The 15,005-nt window shown below is 34.1% G+C and overlaps 1 pseudogene; it reads right to left on the bottom strand.

Moving 5' to 3' along the window:
- Positions 1-14,678: 14,678 nt before the first annotated feature.
- On the bottom strand, positions 14,679-14,805 carry LOC145274170 (U2 spliceosomal RNA; annotated as a pseudogene).
- Between the last annotated feature and the right edge of the window lie 200 nt (positions 14,806-15,005).

Genomic DNA, 15,005 nt, shown 5'->3' with positions numbered 1-15,005 from the left:
TTTTGTTTTTAATTATTTTAGAATTTTATTTTCACATTTATAATATGTCAGATCAACTGAGCTAAAACGTTACAGCTATGTTAGTTTCGTATTCAACCTATGCTCGCTATTTTGTTTACAAAAATATCGGCTACCTTATTTCTTAGATTTAAGACCAGTTTTAAGTTAATATTTTATTTAATAGGAGAATAAACCACAAACATTACCTTATACTTATTTAATCATCATTCATCATTCAAGGTTATGGACCCCATTTTATTTATTTTATTCCATTATTCTCTTTCGTTCTCATCTATTGGGATTGGCAAATATCGGGTATTCTTAGCTACGAAGGGAGATAATCCCGCTCGTTGTTAATTTTTAAAAATTAGTTGAAATTATGCGAACCCAAGATTGCCGTAGGTACTTATAACAGTAAAAGGGAGACAACCAGGGCCGTTTGATGTTTCTAGTTTGTTAAACCCTAACATGCGTCTATAATTTATTAATTAATTAAACAGATACAGAAAAGACTAAGCTAGCTTATTCAACAAATTAAGATTTTAAAGTATATTTTTAATCTTGAAGCTGATTATTCAACAAATTAAGATTTTAAAGTATATTTTTATTCTTGAAGCTTATTATATACCCAAGGGTTTAACCTACGCCTGCCATCCATCCTTAATCTGTTGGGGTTATTTATGGCCCCAGAACCAAAATTACAATTCGTGAATTGTTCTAAGATACCTAGATAAAATATATATAACCCATTAATAATTATTCTGATAACAAAACCAGTCTATAGCTCCCAGTGTGTTTTATTCCGATAAAGTGGTGTTTACCCTAGAATTTTTGGATAAAATCATTTAGAACAAGAGTAGTTTTAACAAGCAGGGATTTTTCAAGTTTCACTTGTCAGAAAAAAATATCAATTATTTTCCAATTCACTAATTGCTAATATATTTTTTCTTATATATAATTGCTATTTGTTGTTAATTTATTTTATTGATCTGGAAACGGTACTACGTATTTTACGATCAATACTACTACGACTAAAAAAGTGCTTGCGGTTATGGAACAATATTGCTAATCTTGGTTAAGCCTTATTCTATATCTATATTACCTATCCAGTGGAGAATAATAGAAACTATATTTGCTTACTAGATTTGGATCCTTCCTTTAGACTACATCACTTACAGCTATTTAACTCTACATTATGAAATATGATAATTTTGTAGCTTACAATTTAAGTCATCTCTTTTTGGCTTTTATTTATTAGTATATGAAAATTTACTGAATTATACAAACCCAGTAAAATTCGGTATATTACAAACAAGTATATATGTATATATATATATATATATGTATATATATACATGTACATGCATACAAACCCCCTATATATATATATATATATATACATTCTTTATATTCATTTCTTAAGTTTTCATTGGGTTTCAACAATTATCATATGATGAGAATTATTACATGGTATGTGTTAGATGTTTTATTCTCTATAGTGTTCTTGCTTTTAGTGTTTGTTTTAGAGATTGTGGTGTACTTTGTATGGGTAAAATTCATCGTTCTTTAGAGTAGTGTGAATATTGTAATATGCGCGTGGTTAGGTAAATGACTATGTTTTTTTTATGAGGAGAGCATCTGCTTATTTGTTCTGGGAAACATATCTGTTATTTTTTTTATGTCTTTGCATTTTATATGAAATGCGTTCGCATTGCAATGTTCTCAATGAATTTTTGATATATTTGAATTTTTCGTCGACCTCACCATAATAACAAAAAAAAGCAGACATAAAATCGGTGTCTCTTATTTTCATTCGGAATTTGTATTCTACAATACTTAGAAAAGAATTACAAAATTTTTTTAAATAAATACAAATTGAGCATACTTCTTATGCTCAATTTGTAAAAACAAACATCTAAACTTCGTATTATATTTCTCGAGTTTTTTATCTCAGCTTGAGTGTCATTTTCATATTATTTCAGTCGATATAAGCGCTGACCTTTTGCAAGTGTACCTAGTCACAATTGAGAATCTTTCTGTCGAATATTGGAATCTCGTCGAACTCTGCTGAATTCGAGAACCTTTAAAAATTTCGAACAGAAGCCCTTATTTACCCAACGCGGATAGCATGCTCTCTTTCTTTCAGCCATAACTAGAAAGAAGCCATAAGAATTCCTGATTGCATTTAGGTGTCGCTTATCTTAACGATTGAACTTTCAATCTCAAGTAGAGGGTAACTTAATACTGAATTTTACCGAGTATGCCAGAAGTGCCTACATATTCCCGATTCGACAAGGTACACCTGAAGATGGTCGGGGTTTACATCGACCGAAATCTTGTCAGAATAAAACTCAAGATGAGAACAGTAGTCCAAAGGATCCAAATAATATGCCTAACTTATCCGCATCTCAAAAATTCGAAAATGAAACATCTAAAACCTAATTGAAACTTTAAACACATACATGCAGAAACTATGAATTCGGTCTGAAATACATTGAAATATAATACATCTCTTTTTGTTTCTTTAATGTAGACACGGCAATTGTCGTCACTCAGACTATATATATATATATATATATATATATATATATATATATATATATATATATATATGACAAAAATAAAGCAAGATATAAACGATGCTTTAGACGCTATGTGAATAAAAAGGAAAAACCTAAAAGAATAAAAACAAAAATCCCTATTTCAGGGGACATCATCAGGATTTCTAGGCGAGGATGTACAGGAAGACCGTCATATATCACATGCGAAAGAGGAGAAGTTCAGTTCTCTTTCTGTTCTGTAGATAGAAAAAATTTCATGATGAAAAGAGAATTTATATCTAGTGTGTGTGGAGGGGGGTCGGGTTATATGCATATATGCATTTTTTTTATTTTTTTTATCAACCAGGATCTAAATTAATGTTTTGTTCATTTATTATTATATTACCTATGATTGGGGCTACATTATAAAATCCTTTTCTTTGTTTGTTGGTGTTAATGTTTGAAATTAAAGCAGATTCAATAAGTCTCCGTTTTGCTCTATCTGGGATGGAGACTTATTGAATTTTATTCACACACACACACACATACATACATATATATATATATATATATATATATATATATATATATATATATATATATATATATATATATATATATATAACGATAGATTCATATTAGATGCAGTATCTAAGCGTCGGTTTGCTTGAATAGGTAGACCTGACGGTAACAGTACAGAGAAGAAATGGGAAAATATCCGATCGAATTACAAAGTTTGTCTTGATGTTCGTCAATATAACACAGTCGATGTCGCTGTCCACGGGGATCTCAGTGTGGCACGCATCGCGGTAGTGCATCCGATGGATGCTGTCGACGTAATGGATTCCTCTTATCTGATATATCAGTGGAGTGAATTACGATCCCGGCTAGAAGGGAGAGGGCAGTGTCAAGCAGTGTTATGCGGATCAGAAAACAGCCGCTGGAAGTCAGTGGTTTTAATTAAAATAGTATCAATAAACATGGTCTTTCCGGTAGATTTCATCTAAGAGCTGATGCCGAATATCTAACAAAACTTGTGATCATCAAGTGTGATCACGCCAAAGTAAGCTCGGAAAGAAATATTAGATTTGATGACCGGAAACAGAATATTCGCAGGCTGATATAAACCTAGGTCCTTATCTTGGATTTTAGAAGTATGTTAATAAAAATACAAATATGAACTAAAATATGTTTTCCTGAGTGTTCATATGTTTTGTGTAACTTTTATTTTGCTGATGATATAAATATCAGACTTTAAGCCTATTAAAAACGGGCAAAAGTTATAGCCCACTTATTTAGAATGGCGACTTTAGGCCAAACTTCGCGAGTAAACGCAGTGTTTTTGTGGTTAATTACTATTAGTCCTTATTCCAATTTAGTTATACTATCACTCTGCATCAAATGGATAACATAATACTAATTTTATTGAACCTTGTAATAGTAGAAGTCCATGCAAGATTTCCGCCAGATCACTCCAGTAGATTCTGGGAAAACGCAGAAAAGAATAAACACGAAGAGAAATATAAAGTAGAAATAACCCACATTTGAACATGTTGCATTTAACAACTGTATTTCAAATTAATGACAGTCGGTTAATTAATCTACATAAACACATGCACACACACACACACACACACACACACACATACACACACATGTAGATATGCCATGATATAAAGAATTTCTATAAATTTCCTGCGTTCTTTATGCAACTGAAAAACAAATTAACTTATATTTAAATATACGTAAAACGAGTAATTTTTTTTATTTTAATTTAAGCAGATTTCGTAATTACTTATACAGAGATAATTCTCTTTTGTTAATTACATTTTTCCTAATATATAATCGTGATTTAAAAGTTATAAAAATGACTTAGTGTCATCAGCTAGAATTCAAACCAAGACAAGTAGCTCCGCAGTGTTATTCGTTACAGTCTGAGCTTACCACAGATAGATAAGAAAGTATAAAATCGTAAACGTATAAATGTATATTTGCACGTGCGTAGAAATAACACCTACTTACACTTACCAACTTCTATTTTCTTTCAGTTTTGCCACCTTAGCAGATAATCCTTCGTAAAGATAGCAAATTAGGAAAACTTTTAAACAAGAATACAATTACATTATCTTTTTCAGCTATAAATCAAAAGAATGTAAACCACAATTCGCACTTGAAACAAATAATTGTAACTGCAAGACTGAGTATAATTGCCCATTAAATAGAAACTGTTTAATTGCGAGTATAGTCTATAAATGTGAAGTAGTTACTGTAAGTGATTTTAAAGTTTATATCGGTTTACCAAGCTTTCGATTCAAAGGATAATATAGAAATTTTAAGTGCTCGTTTAAAATGAAACAAAATATAGATCTAGATAGGCCTCCGACCTCTTTAGTTAGATATGTTAGGAATTCAGTCAGAAGTAATATTAATCATGAACTAAAATGTTTAATTCTGGGTAAGGCAAATAAATTTATTCTAAAATAAGAAAAAGGATGCAACGTGTGTATCCTGGAGTCTTTTTTACATAGTCACATCAAACGGCGATTTGTTAAATAAAAAACAGGAAATTATTTAATGTTGTATACATACAATGAAATACATGCTATCCCATTTCAAACCTTTGGCAACTGTGAGAAAACAATAATCTATTTATGAAATATAGAGAAATATATATATATATATATATATATCAAGGGATTTGTATCGTTATAGGAATATGAATGAAATTAATATACAGTGTTAAAACTGTGGCCACAGTAAGGACGCTATGATTCCATTTCTGTTTAATGGAACCGTTTTATTTTTTTGGTACAGGTAATCTACTAAGTGACCAGTTGTGTACAAATCCCAAAAGCGATAAGAGCGTTCCATCATGTCTGAAAGTGACAAAATGTTAAACGAGCGAGATCGGAGATGCGCTGCTGTACAATTTATGCTCTTTACCGATCAAAGTTATGACAACATGAACATTGCTAGCACCTTCAAAATCGAAACGCTTGAGGGCACAGTTCTACGAAGTTTCCAGACACGGTTACGGTCTTTGGAGTGGTTTCAAGTAAGGTCCACATCATGCCACCTCATATCTTCGAAGTCGGCTTGGAAGTCAACACCAAAGTATACCTGAATGTGCTGAAGTATATGGTTAGCTCCTGGAAGACTCGGGGATGGCACCAGAAGTTGGCGCCGGCCCACGAGTTCAAAGAGACCCGGGCTTGGTTTCAGATGGAATTCTACGACTTTGTACCCATCTCTAACTGCCCCCTTCCCCGACCAGAACACATTGGACTACTTCGTCTGTTTCTCTGTCCAGAACATCACCAACATGACTTCTCACCAAAGCAGACTGATCGCCGCAATCCGCCGAGTATTCGTTGAGCTCCTTCCGGCGCTTGTGGAAAGGACATGCTTTCAGTTCCGGACACGAATCGAGGTGGTGATTAAAGGTAGTTACATTTAATAGATGTCAAATCTACTACATCATGAGATTGCCTGAATTATGTTTTTTAATATAAGTTTTAAAATAAAGCTGTAGTATTGTTTTTAAGGCGGCAAATTTATCGTTCCGCCCTTTTTTAGGATCCAATATAGACTTTATGCTTACATAAATCTATTGGCAATACTTAACATCTGATAAAGGGAACGATTAAATGAATAAAATAAAAAGGGTAAATGGCTTAGTTACATGATGAAAATCGACAATATCTATATAATTGAATAGAATTAATTAAATATGAGATTTAACTAATTTTCTCTTAGGTCTATGCAAATATTGTATGTATCATTCACCCCAGTATGCTTAACGAAAATATAAATAATATAAATATACTAATGGAAATTGGCCTGCTAAATCAACCGATATTTCAGTCCATGTGGCAGACAGGAAAGGTGTGGATGTGTATTGGATGGTAGTGTCTGTGTTTTCGATTCGAAGCTTGGCAGGAAATGTAGTCATGTGATGATTTTCACACTAGTTTTTTTTATTCCTGAGCAACAGACATTTTCTCTTATTAATTGTTTTGTATTGAAAATGTGTTGGCGTTTGTGATAGACTATGTCGACTGTCCTTTTTCTTGTTTTACGAGGAGTTATGAAACGATGTCCTCATTTAAAGCAGTAATTATCCATCCTTTAATAGAGAACACCTTGATAGCAGAGGGTAATCTCTCGTTCATCTAGAAGTTCAGCCTTCCTTTTCTGTAACAGAGGGTTTTCTCTGTAGCTTGCTTTACTTATTCATGGATAATGCATTAGGGTATAATGTTTTGAACGACATATCTTATGTAGTCTTCTGCTACGTTGCTTTTTGGTGGTAAACGGTGGGGATGGAGACAGAGATAGACGTCGGGTTAAGATCCTATTTCCAATGTTGGTATATCAGACTTTATTAATAAAGCATCAGACGCAGACGCCAGCACTCAATTCTGGTTGTTTTTGGTTTGAGTATCTTAACCATCCCAAGAAGTGGTCTGCGGTGATGGTGAACTTTTCTCCATATAAATAAAAACGGAAATGTTCAATTGTATGTACAACAGTTTCCTTTAGATTGTTTAACACTGAGTCTATTGTTTCTGAATATGCATTCTGAATTCTTTGTAAGTTGTCGAAGTGGTTCACTAATAGTGGCATAGTGTGGTATGAATCTTGTTAGGTATTGAAATATAAGAATGATCGAACTTCACCAACATTATTGGAGGATGTGCATTTCGTTATAACAAATACTTTTTCTGTGTCGAGTGCTATTCCCCTTTCATTAAAAATATGCCCCCCCAAAAAAAAAACAAATTATTCCATCACAGAGAAAATACATTTCTATGTACAACCCGCATTTTGTAGACATGTCAATGTGACTCTATTGTTATGTGCTTGGTCGCAGTCATGAATTATGATGCCGTCTTAAACGATAACTCGGAAACACAACAATCACTACAAGTTTTTAAAATAACATAAGGTTTATTTAAGTAAAAGTGTGTAAAACAACAGAATTTTATGTCAATATTTCCAGGGCGTTAGATTAAAAAAATGATATTCTTGTATTTTTATTTTTATCTAAAAGTAACCCAGTGGGTAATTTTGCTGGCTTATTTAGTTTCTCCTTTAATTGTACACTTTTTTTAGGAATCTATATGATTAAACTAAAGATTTTTATCATGAATATTTTAAAAATAAAATTACCTATTGTTTTTTATCTGAATTCTTGCCCCTTTCTTTAAAAACTGAATACGTAAAATTATACGTGTTAAAAGTGTTGTCTTTTTCCTCTAAAAGCGATTTTTTTAAATTTTAATTTTACTCTATTTTTCTCTACTTTTAATAATTTTCATTAAAAAAATTATTCATGGGTTACTGATGAGTTGTTGATCAATAAATACCATTCAATAAAACACATGTAAGACGTACGATACAACTAATAAAATAATAGGAATGTCATACAAACATACTTGTGATATTAATGTTAATGGGTCAAAATCAGAGTCAAAGTTAACAAAAATTGACCTTTGCGGTTTCTAACAAACTACTCAGCCAGTTTTTTGTCTAAACATTGCATTGAGCATTGAGTGGCATGATAACTAGCCGTTTCGGTCGCTCCGAGGCAAAAAGAAATGTTGAAATGCTCAATAGTCAGACAGATCTCCCTGCTGATTAGATACTGAAAATGAGAACGAAAAACTATTAAGATCCCATCACTTGTAGTAACGGTTCGACATGTGACACTGGCGATGTGTCGATCAGTAAACTGTCGACCTTCCCCCGCACGCAATGAAGCGGCCATGTTTGTTGTTTCCTTCGGAACTCTTTTTAACCTAGCCTTAACTACAAATCCCTAGTCCTCCCTGTTATACAAGGAGTCCAGTTCAGGTTTAACCATAGTATAACTACTACTATCCCCCTCTCCCGTCCCACGTTTTAATCTAGATTCTGGTTTCCCTTTCGCTGCCATAGAACTAAAATTGATTCGGTGAGTATAATCGGCAACTATTCTAAGGTTCCCTTATCACTTATTCACAATTTTATCCACCGACAGTTTCCACCTATATGGTTATTAATAGCTGTTCCCGGAAGTCGACCAACGATGTGATGAACTTCCAGTTCCCAACCACGTAGAATAAACACAATCTAAATTTACTCGAACCAGAACTTGAGATACCAATAAACTATATTGTGGAAACTTGGACAATCTAAAAGCTCTAACTCGACTCTCCCAACTAAGAACTGATCGATGTAACTCGAGAGTTGCGCCGGATCGGAGCCGCGACTACCTGTCTCCGGGTTTTTCATTTCGAAATTTAGCGACAAAATGAAACTTGTCGATTAAGTTTTGAACTGTTTTAATATCCCGGTTCTGGTTAGTATCCTTTAATGAGTTTACCCTGCGATCTGAATCGGGATCCAGGACCGCGTTCCAGTCTCCCGCTGAAACTCTCCGTCGGGAAAAATTCATAAAGGGTTCGATCCACTGAACAAGAGAAACCAGTTCAGTATGGTTAAATGGGTGCATAAACCTGAGTAAATTGAGATGCTACATTCTTTACGGTAACATTCAGTACACACAGCCTTCCATCAGGATCTGCAAATACTGGGACACGCGACACATTCAGTGTGCGCTTTATTAGGTAGTGGGCATCAAAATGTGCTGAATAGAACTGAAAGTCTCTAGCAGCACACTCTGATAATCACTAGGAATAAAGTTGGTCTCTTGCAAACAGCATATATCCACTCGCAGACGTTGAAGGTCGCGTGCAGCTTGAAGTCTACGCGAAGCAACCCTCAAGCAGCGGGTATTCAAACTAGCTAATCTCGTGGTTATTGTAGTAACTTGGGGTTGAGATACCCGAACCGACAGCTGTCCCCATGTACAAATAGGTAATCTCATTAGTGATTCCCCCATCCAGACAACCAACGTCTAAGTGAAATTTTAATTTTATAGCCCTAAATAAAGAAGGATGGAGTTTGATGGGAACCCGTCACACGCATTGTTTTTCTTTTCTTTTTTTTATCTCGAGCAAGTCGGTGTGATAAAATAGACTGAAGGAGAATATATGTTGAAAACAGAATTAGCCTACTCCAGCATGCACCATACTTCTTTCGCCTTCTAATGATTTCAAACAACAGTCAATAATTTTTAAGTAGATTAGAGATTTTCTGGAATAGCAACGTCCTTTTTATTTACTGTTTTAAACGCGAGGAGGCCTCTGTAGTCTGTGGATTTCCTTAACGCATCTTGGTCCGGTGTAATGTTTATTTTCTGATATAAGGCACCTTTGTCTCTTTTTTTTCGATGTGGTAGCTGGGAGAATGCGTGATGGAGAAGGGAGCATGTCGATTTTCATTGGGGGAGGGGGAGTATTTTCGAAGTTCTAAAAAGGAGTATTAAAGGGTGGCGGTTTGGGAGTTTTAATTTTTTATATGCGATTCAAGGGGAATCGATTTGGAGTCTCTTTTTAGGAGGGGGGAATTTGTGTGAGGAAAATTTGAAAAGGTAAGCATTTTTCTTTGGAGACAACGACATGCTTTTCAGGAAAAAGCGAATCAAGAAAATTAGGTGTTTTTTGGGGTTTTTTTTCTTAATTCATTATTTTTAGTCTATCGACTCTTTCACTTTCAATAGTTTCTAGTATTTTCTTCCCCCGAATCTTTACTTATTTTAATCGCAACATTTCTCTCTTTGGTGAGGGTTTGGGCATATGACTTGCGGGGGGAGTTTTAGTGCTTTACTTTATACTCATCTTTTTTGGTGGGGGGATTCTTTTTCTGTATTGCATTGTTTTTCGAAATCATCTGGAGTGACTTCGGTTTAAGAGATAGTATCTTTTTCGTAGAGGTGTGTGAAGTTTCTGGTCTTGTACTTTACGTTCCAGATGTCCCAAAACACGATTTTGAGGTTGGGTGTATATGCTGTTATTTATTTTGGTGGCACGTATAAGTCACGTGCCCCACTTCCCCGCATATCAAACATGCTGGTCTTCTCCCGACAACAACAATCGGTAGCTTATCGTCCCCTGTTTCATGTAGTAGGTGATATTTAGAAAAACCTTTTGTGTTCAATAATATTTAAAATAATGTAGTTGTCTACATCGATTCACGTAATGTCCTCAAATGCGACTAAATATTCACCAGGTACTAGGGCAGGCACTTAAAAAATAGACAGTCTTCCCATGAACTCCATTCTTAAAACATATTGCAGCGTTATAATTTCATGTTTAGATAGAGCAACACAATCCTCCTGTGTTTTAAAGGGAGTAGCCTAGGTGTTACATCCTCTGGGTTTTTTATTCTTTCGGCCCTTATGCCGACTGTAGCTATAAGTTTTGTGACTGTATCTTTTGTAGATATTATCAGGTTCTTCGTCTTTCTGCTAATTAGAAAAAAAGAAGAGAAATCCTTATTTTTGCAAATTCTTGTAGTCTCGGCTGTTCCAGGGTATACCGGTTTCGGTTAGAAAATCCATGCATTTTCTGGCTTCCGTAATAAAATTCTTCACATTAATTTTGACAGTTAGAGGTTTCTTTCAGCCTGCATTCGACGTTTCTTCCTTGCCTTTCACATCATTCGACGGGACAGAGCTGGAAGTCGCCATGGCGGACGATAAATAGGTGAATAAATAAACTGCTTGACACGTTGCTGGAAGAGGGCGAAAAGTTTAACATATTTAACAATAACCTAGCAAGGGTATAGCAATAATTATAACAATAATAACAACAATAAGCGCTATGGAACAAAGTCAGATTATAATAGGGGTACAGATTAAAATTTTGCCCACCTCAGCATTATGTTACACATAGTCTGGAAAGTAGGAATGACAAGCAAGTTACTCAAAAGGACAGGCAGTGTTGCCAAGCAAAAATTGCCTGGACATCCCCGTCGGCATTCTCGATCAGAGTGCTTAAGCAGCAAGCAATAAACTTACCCCAACCGAGGGCCAGATTGCAACGCCTGGGAGGGTGGACCTTCTGAGTGATACTCAGGCGGCGTACCTTAGTACGACCTGTATCGGGCCAGTTCCTGACCCCGCACTTCTCGTGCTGATTGTAAAGAACGGATTCTTGACTGGTACTTTTCTAACCAGGTCTCCAAGCAACCGAAGCAGCAAGGAGACTTTTTCCCAACAATTACAAAGAATGAAATAGGGATAAATATTTATTTGTAACATAAATACACACAAAATGTGTCACAAGGGCGAAAAGGGGACTGGAGGTTAATGTGGAATCAACTAATATGATTTTAACTTAACTAGATTTTTCACCATAATACCAGATTAAGTCCAGGAACAGTGATAACAGTATATGCAGTATGTTGAAAACTGGGGACAGTAATTTTATGTACATAAATGAAATATTTTCAGTGAAAAATTATTTATAGTGAAAGAACATCCCCTTATAAATCGTGACCGATAAGTAGTTTTGTCAGTCGAAAAGGGTGTAATTCCTCACGAAAACTAACTTTTTTAAACATCTAGAAAGTGGGACTACATCACTGACAAAACAGCAGATCCATCATCTAATTGGGGTCGGAAATGGGGATTATCGAACAAAAAAAAGGGCGTAAAAACCGGAGGGGTGATTTTATGGACAAAACTTAAAAGGGGGCATTTTGACAACGTGCACACTCTAGCTAAGTTAAACTTAGGAAAATATCTAACAGCTCAACACGGGAAAACCGGATCCAGTACAGAAAAAACGTCCGTTTCGAATGCGAACCGGCAAGCCTTCAACTAACTCACACCACTGTCGAACTTTTATGAATTAAGTATCAAACATGTACAATCGGACCCTAATTAACCTTACCGAGACGGAACCGCTAAAGGATAATGGTGGACACATTTTGAAATGGCAAGATGTCTACTCATTAAATCGCAACTTTCCAGAAACGGCTGGACGTGTGCACTAATAATTGCTGCATATATCCGTAATCGGTCCTTTTACAAAGACTATTTAAAACCTCAAAAATCATTCTCGCCCTCCATTGAGGAAGAGAAGGATAAAAGGACAGGAGAAATTTCAACAACTTCCTGCCATAAAAGATCTCAACGCAACAGGCATTGTTATACTTTAGTTCACTGGATTTACGGCTCGGTGCTACCAGTATTAGGTTGATTTGTAATCATAACATTACTGATGGGATTACGCCCTTTTTAAGTAACAATTCTAGTTTATTTTAATTAGACCGGAGTTACGTGACTTCATCTCTGATAAGATAATCACGCCGACCTACACAAATTGGATTTTTACCAATTACAGAGCGACCAACATAAAATACCATCCGCAAAGTATTTTATAATTGTTTTTTTTTTAATTTAAAATTTGTTGTAATTAATATATCTATAATTTCTAAGTAATAGTTATTTAAGGAGTAATTAAAGAGAATGGCGTCCAGATTAAGTTATTTAGAATATCCAATTAAGGCAATGTTTTTACAAAATGAACGATTTCAGGAACCGGGACTAACATTGTCAATTTAGTAGTATGTAAACAGTATGTTTTTCCAACAAAACTTTAAAAAAATGCTCAACAAAAGATTACAAAAAACCATCCCGACGCTTTCGGTTATAATTACTTTCGTTGATGAAATTTAAAAAATATTTCGCGTTATTTTATTCATAATTAACGTTATCTTAAAATTCAGAGAACATTTCAAATTATTTAATTTATTATTGAAATAATTTTATTTCCAAAAAGATCATAAAAAATTAATTTCGAATCAATGTATATTCATCTATGATATTTAGAAAACATTCCAAGTTTTTTCATAATTATTTTTTTTAATTTAGAGAACATTTTAAAGTATTTGATTGATTATTAAAACAATGTTCTTCCAAAACGATCATAAAATATTTATTTCGAATTAATTTACATTCATACATAAAATTTAGAAAACATTTCACGTTATTTTATTCATAATTAACTTTCTCTTAAACTTCAAAGAACATTTTAGAATATTTAATTTATTATTATTACAATTCTCCACAAAAGATCATAAAACAATTTATTTCCAATGCATTCACCCCCGACTATACCTAGAAGGTAAATTAGTAAATGATCTAGTACTACGCTTAACCTATTCTGCCCTCGTTCAACGAAGGAGAAATCCTAAATGGGTAATAATTTTTATGTTCCTCTCAAAGCGTAATTCCAAATTATAATCAATACAATTTCTCGGCAATACTCTTCAATTAATATCTCGGGAACGCTTATAATTCGTTTAAATTGAAATAAACTTTTTAATAAGGAATTTTCTCTAATAATTTTTACTTAAAAATCATTAAAAATTCGGGAAAATTTTAAGTATTAAGGAATGCATTTTTTCTTTAAAAATTATTAAAAGTTCAGAAAACATTTTAAGTATCATGTTTGAATAATTTGCTTCAAAAACCATTAAAAATTCAGAAAACATTTTAAGTATCATGTTTGAATAATTTGTTTAAAAAATCATTAAAAATCCAGAAAACATTGTAATTATCATATTTGAATAATTTGCTTCAGAAATCATTAAAAGTTCAGAAAGCATTTTAAGTATTTGCAAATAATTTTCTTCAAAAATCATTTAACATTCACGAAACATTTAATGCATTATCCTAGAATAATTTTTCATTAAAAATGATCAAAAATTCAAGTTGAGTAATGTTCGACTTTCGGCTGAAATTCATTATAAGATTTCACTTAACCAATATGGGTGGTCATGGGGAAAAATCCACACAAGCATCAGAATAAAGAAAGAGAGAAAGGTGAGTGAGACAGTAGAGTTTTAATCATATCCCCACTACCAATTCATAAACACCTTTACACAAGGTCACTGACAATGGCGGGATCTAACTCAACTCTTCGCTCCCCTTGGGACAACGTTTCTCATTGTTTAAACAACAAGGCCGATAGCTATCAGTCGCGTGCTCTCGTGTAATGAATGAATGCGTGAATGTAGGATTGACATAAAATTCTTAAAGATAAACTAAAATGACCGAAAAATGGGCTGAAATTACTGAAATAAATAAAAAGTAAATGACTTAGAATGACTTTAATGAACTTAAGGATGAATTGAATGACCTTAAGAATGACTTGAATGCTTAAAACATAACTGGGATCCTTCAAAAACAACTTGAATGATCTGGAGAATTACTTGAATGGCTTTGAGACTGACTGGTTGTAAAGTGGGTGTTCATTTTACATTAAATTTATACAGAAAAGTAATCCTCCACTTTATATCACAATAAGTACAGCATGTAGTAAGAACAGATACTACACTTTGATCTTGGCCAAACGGCCAAGAAAAGGGTATTTATTTGCTCCCCCAACCGAGCAAATTAGGCACAAGCCTGATTTTTAATGTAAGGAGTGAAGAGGAAATGGGGACCACCTCCCCAGGGAGCTGGATAGTGACAATTGGTATGAAGGTCTTATATGGGGTTGGTATTTATTTGCTCCCCCACCGAGTGAATTAGGCACAAGGCCGATTTTTAATGTGAGGAGTGAAGGG

The sequence above is a fragment of the Euprymna scolopes genome, chromosome 4 (assembly GCF_053919585.1).
Source record: "Euprymna scolopes isolate OS-2025 chromosome 4, ASM5391958v1, whole genome shotgun sequence".
In the NCBI taxonomy this organism is placed as follows: domain Eukaryota; kingdom Metazoa; phylum Mollusca; class Cephalopoda; order Sepiida; family Sepiolidae; genus Euprymna; species Euprymna scolopes.
Note: the sequence above shows the minus strand (reverse complement) of the source record. Positions and strands in the feature narration are given on the sequence as shown.